The following is a 7,284-nucleotide window of genomic DNA, read 5'->3' on the forward strand; positions in this document are numbered from 1 at the left end:
GACTATAATATTTCTTTAACGTATTAATGGGACACACTCGCTGACTCTTCCTCCTATCTGGAGTACTCACTATATAAGTTACATCAATGATTTTTGATTTGATAAGGTCCAGTGAACCTCGCTTTTAATGAATCACCAGAGACAGGTAACAACACTAACATCGTGTCCCCAGTGACAAAATTTCGAGATTTTGGCATTTTTATCTGCTCTAACTTTCATTTTCGAATGCTTGCTGGCCAACTCACACACTTTGGTTAATCTCTCCTGAAAATTTGACACCTAAGTCAGAAGCATAGTTTCAGAACTTTGGTTTATAAATTTTTCCTTAATTAATTTGAGTGGTCCTCTCACCTCATGCCCATATATCAGTTCAAAAGGACTAAATCCTGTTGATTCATTAAGGGCATCCCAAATGGCAAACAGTAAAAATGGATTTCTATATCCCAATCATTAGGACATTCCTGACAATAAGCTTTAATCATGGGCATTAAAGTTTGATGCCATTTTTCTGATGCTCCTTGTGACTGTGGATGATAAGATGAATGCTTAAATTGTTTTATTCCCAAGCTATTCGTTATTTCTTTGAATATTTGCAACATAAAATTTGAACCTTAACCTGATAGTATTTCCTTAGGTAATCCATACATTGTAAAAAATTGAACTAACCTTTCCACTCTCACTTTTGCCGTAATTTTCCCCAGAGGCACTGCCTCAGGAAATCTTGTTGAAACATCCATAATTGTTAAAAGATATTGATTCCCACTTCTGGTTTTAGGTAGGGGTCCTACACCATCTATTAAGACCCTGCTAAATGGTTCTTCAAACACTGGTATCAGATTTAAGGGTGCAGACTTAATTGATGATTAGGATTTCCCCACTGTTTGACATGTATGGCATCCCCACTGTTTGACATGTATGGCATCCCCACTGTTTGACATATATGACATCCCCACTGTTTGACATGTATGACATGTCTGGCAGAATTTAATCATATCTTTATGCAGTCCTAGCCAATAGAAATGTTTCAGTATTTTAGCCTGTGTTTTCCTAACCCCGAAATGACCGGCCATTGGAATTTTGTGAGCCGCTCGTAAAATTTTGTTACAATACTCAGAAGAAACTCCCATTTGATGAACTACTGCCCGTTCCTTATTGGCTGGTATTTGAGGTGGTCTCCATTTCCTTATTAGCACGTTGTCTTTTAAATAATAACACTCGGGTATTGGTTCTGATTCAGTCTCTGAGTAGGCTGTACAGCTCTCTCAACTCAGGGTCAGCCTGTTACATTTCTACTAAAGAAGGTGGGCTAACATGTCAGCCTCATTTTCTTTACCTTCCTCCTTTTTGTTCACGTTTTCGAAAATAGTGTCAGGTAACTGAATTTCTACGTCATCTCCCCTTTCTCATAGATTCTTCCTCTTCCTGTATAATTTTATGGGCCTGAGACCTGGTCACGACACAGTCAGGAAACAATCCAAAATGGTCGCCGCGTAGCATCTCAGTCTCTTTCACTTCCACCGGTTCTTCCAAAACCCTCGGTGAAGATAATAGTTTTGAGCCAGCCAAATCATTCCCCAAGATAAAAGCAATTCCTGCTACAGGCATTTTTTGCAGTACTCCAACTGGAACCTCTCCATTTACCAAATCACTCTTTAATCAAACTCTATATAATGGAACTGGTTTATAGCATCCGTGGATACCTCCAATTAATATTTTTTCCTTCATTAACCTCGCTGAAAGACAAATTGCATCATCAGACGGCATCAGTGACTGACTCGCTCCAGCGTACTCAATATCTTCACTGGTTTACCTCCTTGATTCGAAGAATAAGGGGATACCTCTCCTCTATAAACAAAATCTTTAAACCCTTCCATAATTTGTTTTTCCAAATTTACTTGACTAGTCTGAGGAATTATCTCTACCTCTCTACTCCTGTTTTTTTCTGTGTCTGTGTCACTGGGTCACTATCACTAGACAACAGTAAAGCTTTTCCATTTCCCCCTTATTTTTTTTACTGAACTTTCAAGCCTTTTTAACCCATCTCTTTAACCTCAGGGCTTGTTAAACCTCATTATGAAATGTGTATATACAAACAAAGGCAAAAGACCTGACCTTTAGTCAGGTGTATATCCAGACTCACAGGCACTAAGACTCATAAACAACCTACTGAAACTGAAACCATTTTACCTTTCTTAACACACAAATATATAAATATTCAACTTAAAAATTATAAATGGTTCATAATAAGGTCCAATCAGCACACACAGCAGGCAGGCAGGCTTATCATCTGTATTGGCCTCCATCCTGCGCAGTCTGTCCTTCTGTCTTTATGCAGGACAAGATCACCCACGACAACAGGGAGAGATCCCAGACCGGGCGGAGGATGCGGAGATCAGGCCACTCACCCCCTGCAGGTGGCAGAGCTGACCACGAGGACAGAGACTGTTCCTGCACCGAAGGCCAGATCGATGTCTCCCAACAAGCCAGTGAGGGTCCATCCAGTAGTCTTCGCCCACCCTCCAAAACTGTGAGTGCTCTTTGCTGTAGGTGAATCTCCAGCCAATCTACCAATTATATTCTCTCCATTACGGCCACCAGCAAGAAAAGAGGGAGACACACAGCCAACCCTCTAACCGCACACCACCTCGGACGAAGATCCTGAGGACCCACTAGATGTCAAGCCTTCACTGCGTTCACCTGCACCCTCAACCAGCGCAGAGGCACACACCTCAATGGGACCTCAGGGCGGGATTTTGCAGCCCTGCCCACCGCCAGGATCGTCCAATCCCGCCAAAAGTCAATAGCTTTTTGGCTGGGCCGCCGAATCTCCCATGGCGTATCCCTGGGCCGCCGAATCTCCCATGGCGTATCCCTGGGCCGCCGAATCTCCCATGGCGTATCCCTGGGCCGCCGAATCTCCCATGGCGTATCCCTGGGCCGCCGGATCTCCCATGGCGTATCCCTGGGCCGCCGGATCTCCCATGGCGTATCCCTGGGCCGCCGGATCTCCCATGGCGTATCCCTGGGCCGCCGGATCTCCCATGGCGTATCCCTGGGCCGCCGAATCTCCCATGGCGTATCCCTGGGCCGCCGAATCTCCCATGGCGTATCCCTGGGCCGCCGAATCTCCCATGGCGTATCCCTGGGCCGCCGGATCTCCCATGGCGTATCCCTGGGCCGCCGGATCTCCCATGGCGTATCCCTGGGCCGCTGAATCTCCCATGGCGTATCCCTGGGCTGCCGAATCTCCCATGGCGTATCCCTGGGCCGCCGAATCTCCCATGACGTATCCCTGGGCCGCCAGATCTCCCATGGCGAATCCCTGGGCCGCTGGATCTCCCATGGCGTATCCCTGGGCTGCCGAATCTCCCATGGCGTATTCCGTCACAACAGGGCCAGGAAATCCCAGCCTTAGTTTTAGAGCAGGCTCGGTGTCACCATCTGGTGAGCACAGCACAGATTCGGGTCCACGGCAGACGGAGGCAGCGACATCCAAGCTCACTGACACTCGGAGGACTGCTGGGGATCAGGCTCCTGCTGAGTCCAAGTCCAATGGCCAGCCTCTGGAATTGGCCCTTAGAGAAATGTTGGATCTCCAAAGGCAGGCAGGGCTGTCAGACACCATCAGCAGCTTAGAATGGAAAATGGAGAAGTCTGTCCACGTCCTGCCTGATGTAGTAGCGCCGACATGCGAGCACATTGAGGTTACCATTGGAAACATGGCATCCACCATGGAGGCCCTGGTCCAGCAGTTTGTGCTGGATATGTGTTCGGACCTGCACACCATTGTTATAGCCATGAGTGGGATCCATCAGTGCCTATGTGAGAGGGGGATGGGGCACCTCGATCTCCCTCTAGGAGCCCCTTCTACTCAAGGAATCAGGGAGAGGCCTCGGGCACCCATAGGGAGGAGGACCATCAGCCGGACACCTCAGGGCAATTCACCCAGAACTCATAGAGTCATAGAGGTCTACAGGACAGAAAAAGGCCCTTTGGCCCATCAAGTCTGCGCTGGTCAAACAAGTGCCTAACTATTCTAATCCCATTTTCCAGCACTAGGCCCACAGCCTTGTATGCCATGGCATCGCAAGTGCACATCCAAATACTTCTTAAATGTTATGAGGGTTTCTGCCTCTACCACCCTTTCAGGCAGTGAGTTCCAGATCCCCACCACCCTCTGGGTGAAAAAATTCTTCCTCATATCCCCTTTAAACCTCCTGCCCCTTACCTTAAATCTATGCCCCTTGGTTATTGATCCCTCCACCAAGGGGAAAAATTCCTTCCTGTCTACCCTATCTATGCCCCTCATAATTTTATACACCTCAGTCATGTCCCCCCTCAATCTCCTCTACTCCAGGGAAAATAACCCCAGTCTATCCAATCTCTCCTCATAACTAAAACTCTCCAGCCCAGGCAACATCCTGGTAAATCTCCTCTGCACTCTCTCTGGTGCAATCACATCCTTCCTATAATGCAGATTCCAGGACTGCACGCAATACTCTAGCTGTGGCCTAACCAGCGTTTTATACAGTTCCAGCATAACCTCTCTGCTCTTATATTCTGTGCCTCGGCTAATAAAGGCAAGTATCCCATATGCCTTCTTAACCACATTATCTACCTGTCCTGCTACCTTAAGGGCCTAGGTCCCTCTGGTCCTTAGAACTTCCCAGGGTCCTACCATTCATCATGTATTCCCATGCTTTGTTTGTCCTGCCCAAGTGCATCACCTCACACTTATCCGGATTAAATTCCATTTGCCACTGATCAGCCTATCTGACCAGCCCTTCTGTATCCTCCTGTAATCTAAGGCTATCCACCTCACTATTTACCACCCCACCAATTTCCGTGTCATCCGCGATCTTACAGATCAACCCTCCTATATTCAAGTCTAAATCGTTTATACAAACAGCAAGGTACCCAACACCGATCCCTGTAACCCCAGTGGACACAGGCATCCAGTGACAAAAACACTCCTCAGTCATCAGTCTCTACTTCCTGCCACTCAGCCAATTCTGGATCCAATTTGCCAAATTGCCTTGGATCCCACGGGCTCTTACACTCATTATCAGTCTCCCATGTGGGACCATAACAAAAGCCTTGCTGAAGTCCAAGTAGACTATGTCAAATGCATTGCCCTCATCTACACACCTGGTCACCTCTTCGAAAAATTCAATCAAATCGGTCAGACATGACCTCTTCTTAACAAAACCATGGTGACTGTCCTTGATTAATCCCTGCCACTCCAAGTGTAGATTAATTCTGTCCCTCAGAATTGCTTCCAATAGTTTCCCCACCATTGAAGTTAGACTGACTGGCCTGTAGTTCCTTGGTTTATCCCTTCCTCCCTTCTTGAGTACCACATTGGCTGTCCTCCAGTCCTCTGGCACCTCTCCTGTGGCCAGAGAGGTATTGAAAATTATTACCAGCGGCACTGCTATCTCCTCCCTTGCCTCACTCAACAGCCTGGGATACATTTCATTCAGGCCTGGAGATTTATCTACTTTTAAGCCTGCCAGACCACTTAGAACCTCCTCCCTTTCTATGCCAATTTCTTTAATTATATCACAGTCTTTCTGCCTGATTTCCATACCCACGCTGTCCCTCTCACTTTTGAACACCAACACAAAGTATTCATTTAGAACCCTACCTACGTCTTCCGCCTCCACACACAAATTACCACAATGGTCCCTAATGGGCCCTAACTCTTTCCCTAGTTATCCTCTTACTCTCAATGTACTTGTAAAATAACTTTGGATTTTCCTTTATTTTACCTGCCAATGTTTCTTCATGCCCCCTTTTTGCTCTCCTAATTTCCTTTTTAAGTTCCCCCCTACACATTCTATACTCCTCTAGGGCTTCTGGTGTTTTGAGCCCTCGGTATCTGCCATAAACCTCCCTTTTTCTCTTTATTCAATCCTGTATATCCCTCGACATCCAGGGTTCTCTGGATTTGTTGGGCCCCCCCTTTGTCTTTACTGGGACATGTTGGCCCTGTGCTCTCCCTATTTCCTTCTTGAATGAGTCCCACTGCTCTGACGCAGATTTACCTAAAAGCAGCAGCTCCCAGTCCACTCTGGCCAAATCATATCTGACCTTATTAAAATCGGCCTTCCCCCGATTTGGAACTCTGATTTCTGGCCCATCCTTGTCCCTTTCCATAACAACCTTGAATCCAACAGAGTTATGATCACTACCTGCAAAATGCTCCCCATTGATACCTCTACCACTTGCTTGGCTTCATTCCCTAAAATTAAGTCCAGGCCCTATTCTTGTAGGACCTTCTACTCCTGGATGCTGTTTAAGAATTCCACTCCCTCTAAACCTATCACACTATGACTAACCCAGTTAATGTTGGGGAAGTTGAAATCCCCAACTATTACTACCCTATTATTTTTACACTTCTCTGAAATTTGCCTACATATCTGCTCTTCTATTTTTCTCTGACTGTTTGGGGGCCTGTAGTACACTCCCAGCAATGTGATTGCTCCTTTTTTGCTTTTCAGTTCTATCCATATGGCTTCATTTGGGGAGCCTTCTAAGATGTCATCCCGCCTTACTGCTGTAATTAATTCCTTGATCAATATTGTGTTACCCCCTCCTCTTTTACCTCCTGTATCGCCTGAAGACCCTAAATCCTGGAATATTGAGCTGCCAATCCTGCTCCTCTCTCAACCATGTCTCTGTGACAGCAATGACACCATATTTCCATGTGTGCCCTCAATTCATTTGCCTTATTCATCAGACTCCTTGCATTAAAATAAATACCATACAATCTTGCCAAGCTCCCTTGTGCCTATAATTTCTATAACTCTCCAGGGCTTTTCAGCCGCTCCAAATCACTTTGTTTATGAGGGGTTTTACGCTCTCACTCTGAGGGGGATTTTCTCCCTCGGTCTCTCTCTCTATCTCTCTCTCCCTCTCTGTGAGGGATTTCCTCTCTCCCTCCTTTTAAGGGGTGTAGTGACATCCCTATGCTCTCTATATGTAACACAAATGAAATACGTGGATCCTGTTTGTTTGAGGATCTGTGTTGGGGTTTATTTACAGATAATTCAATACAAGCAGTGGAGCAATCTCTAGACACATCCTGTTGTCTAGGGTACTACACTGCAGAGAGAGACTGTGGCTCCTGGTCACATGATGACATCCACGTACCTGGCTCATCTGCATGTTGAGCTTCTTAAAGGGATGTCAATCTTAAAGCGATATTACAACATCCCTTTTTATCCCAAAGATAAATCTCGTACGTTACAAGTGAGATAGATAGACACTGAGTAACAGGCA

This window comes from Cetorhinus maximus, unplaced genomic scaffold (assembly GCF_964194155.1).
Source record: "Cetorhinus maximus unplaced genomic scaffold, sCetMax3.hap1.1 HAP1_SCAFFOLD_743, whole genome shotgun sequence".
Lineage (NCBI taxonomy): Eukaryota > Metazoa > Chordata > Chondrichthyes > Lamniformes > Cetorhinidae > Cetorhinus > Cetorhinus maximus.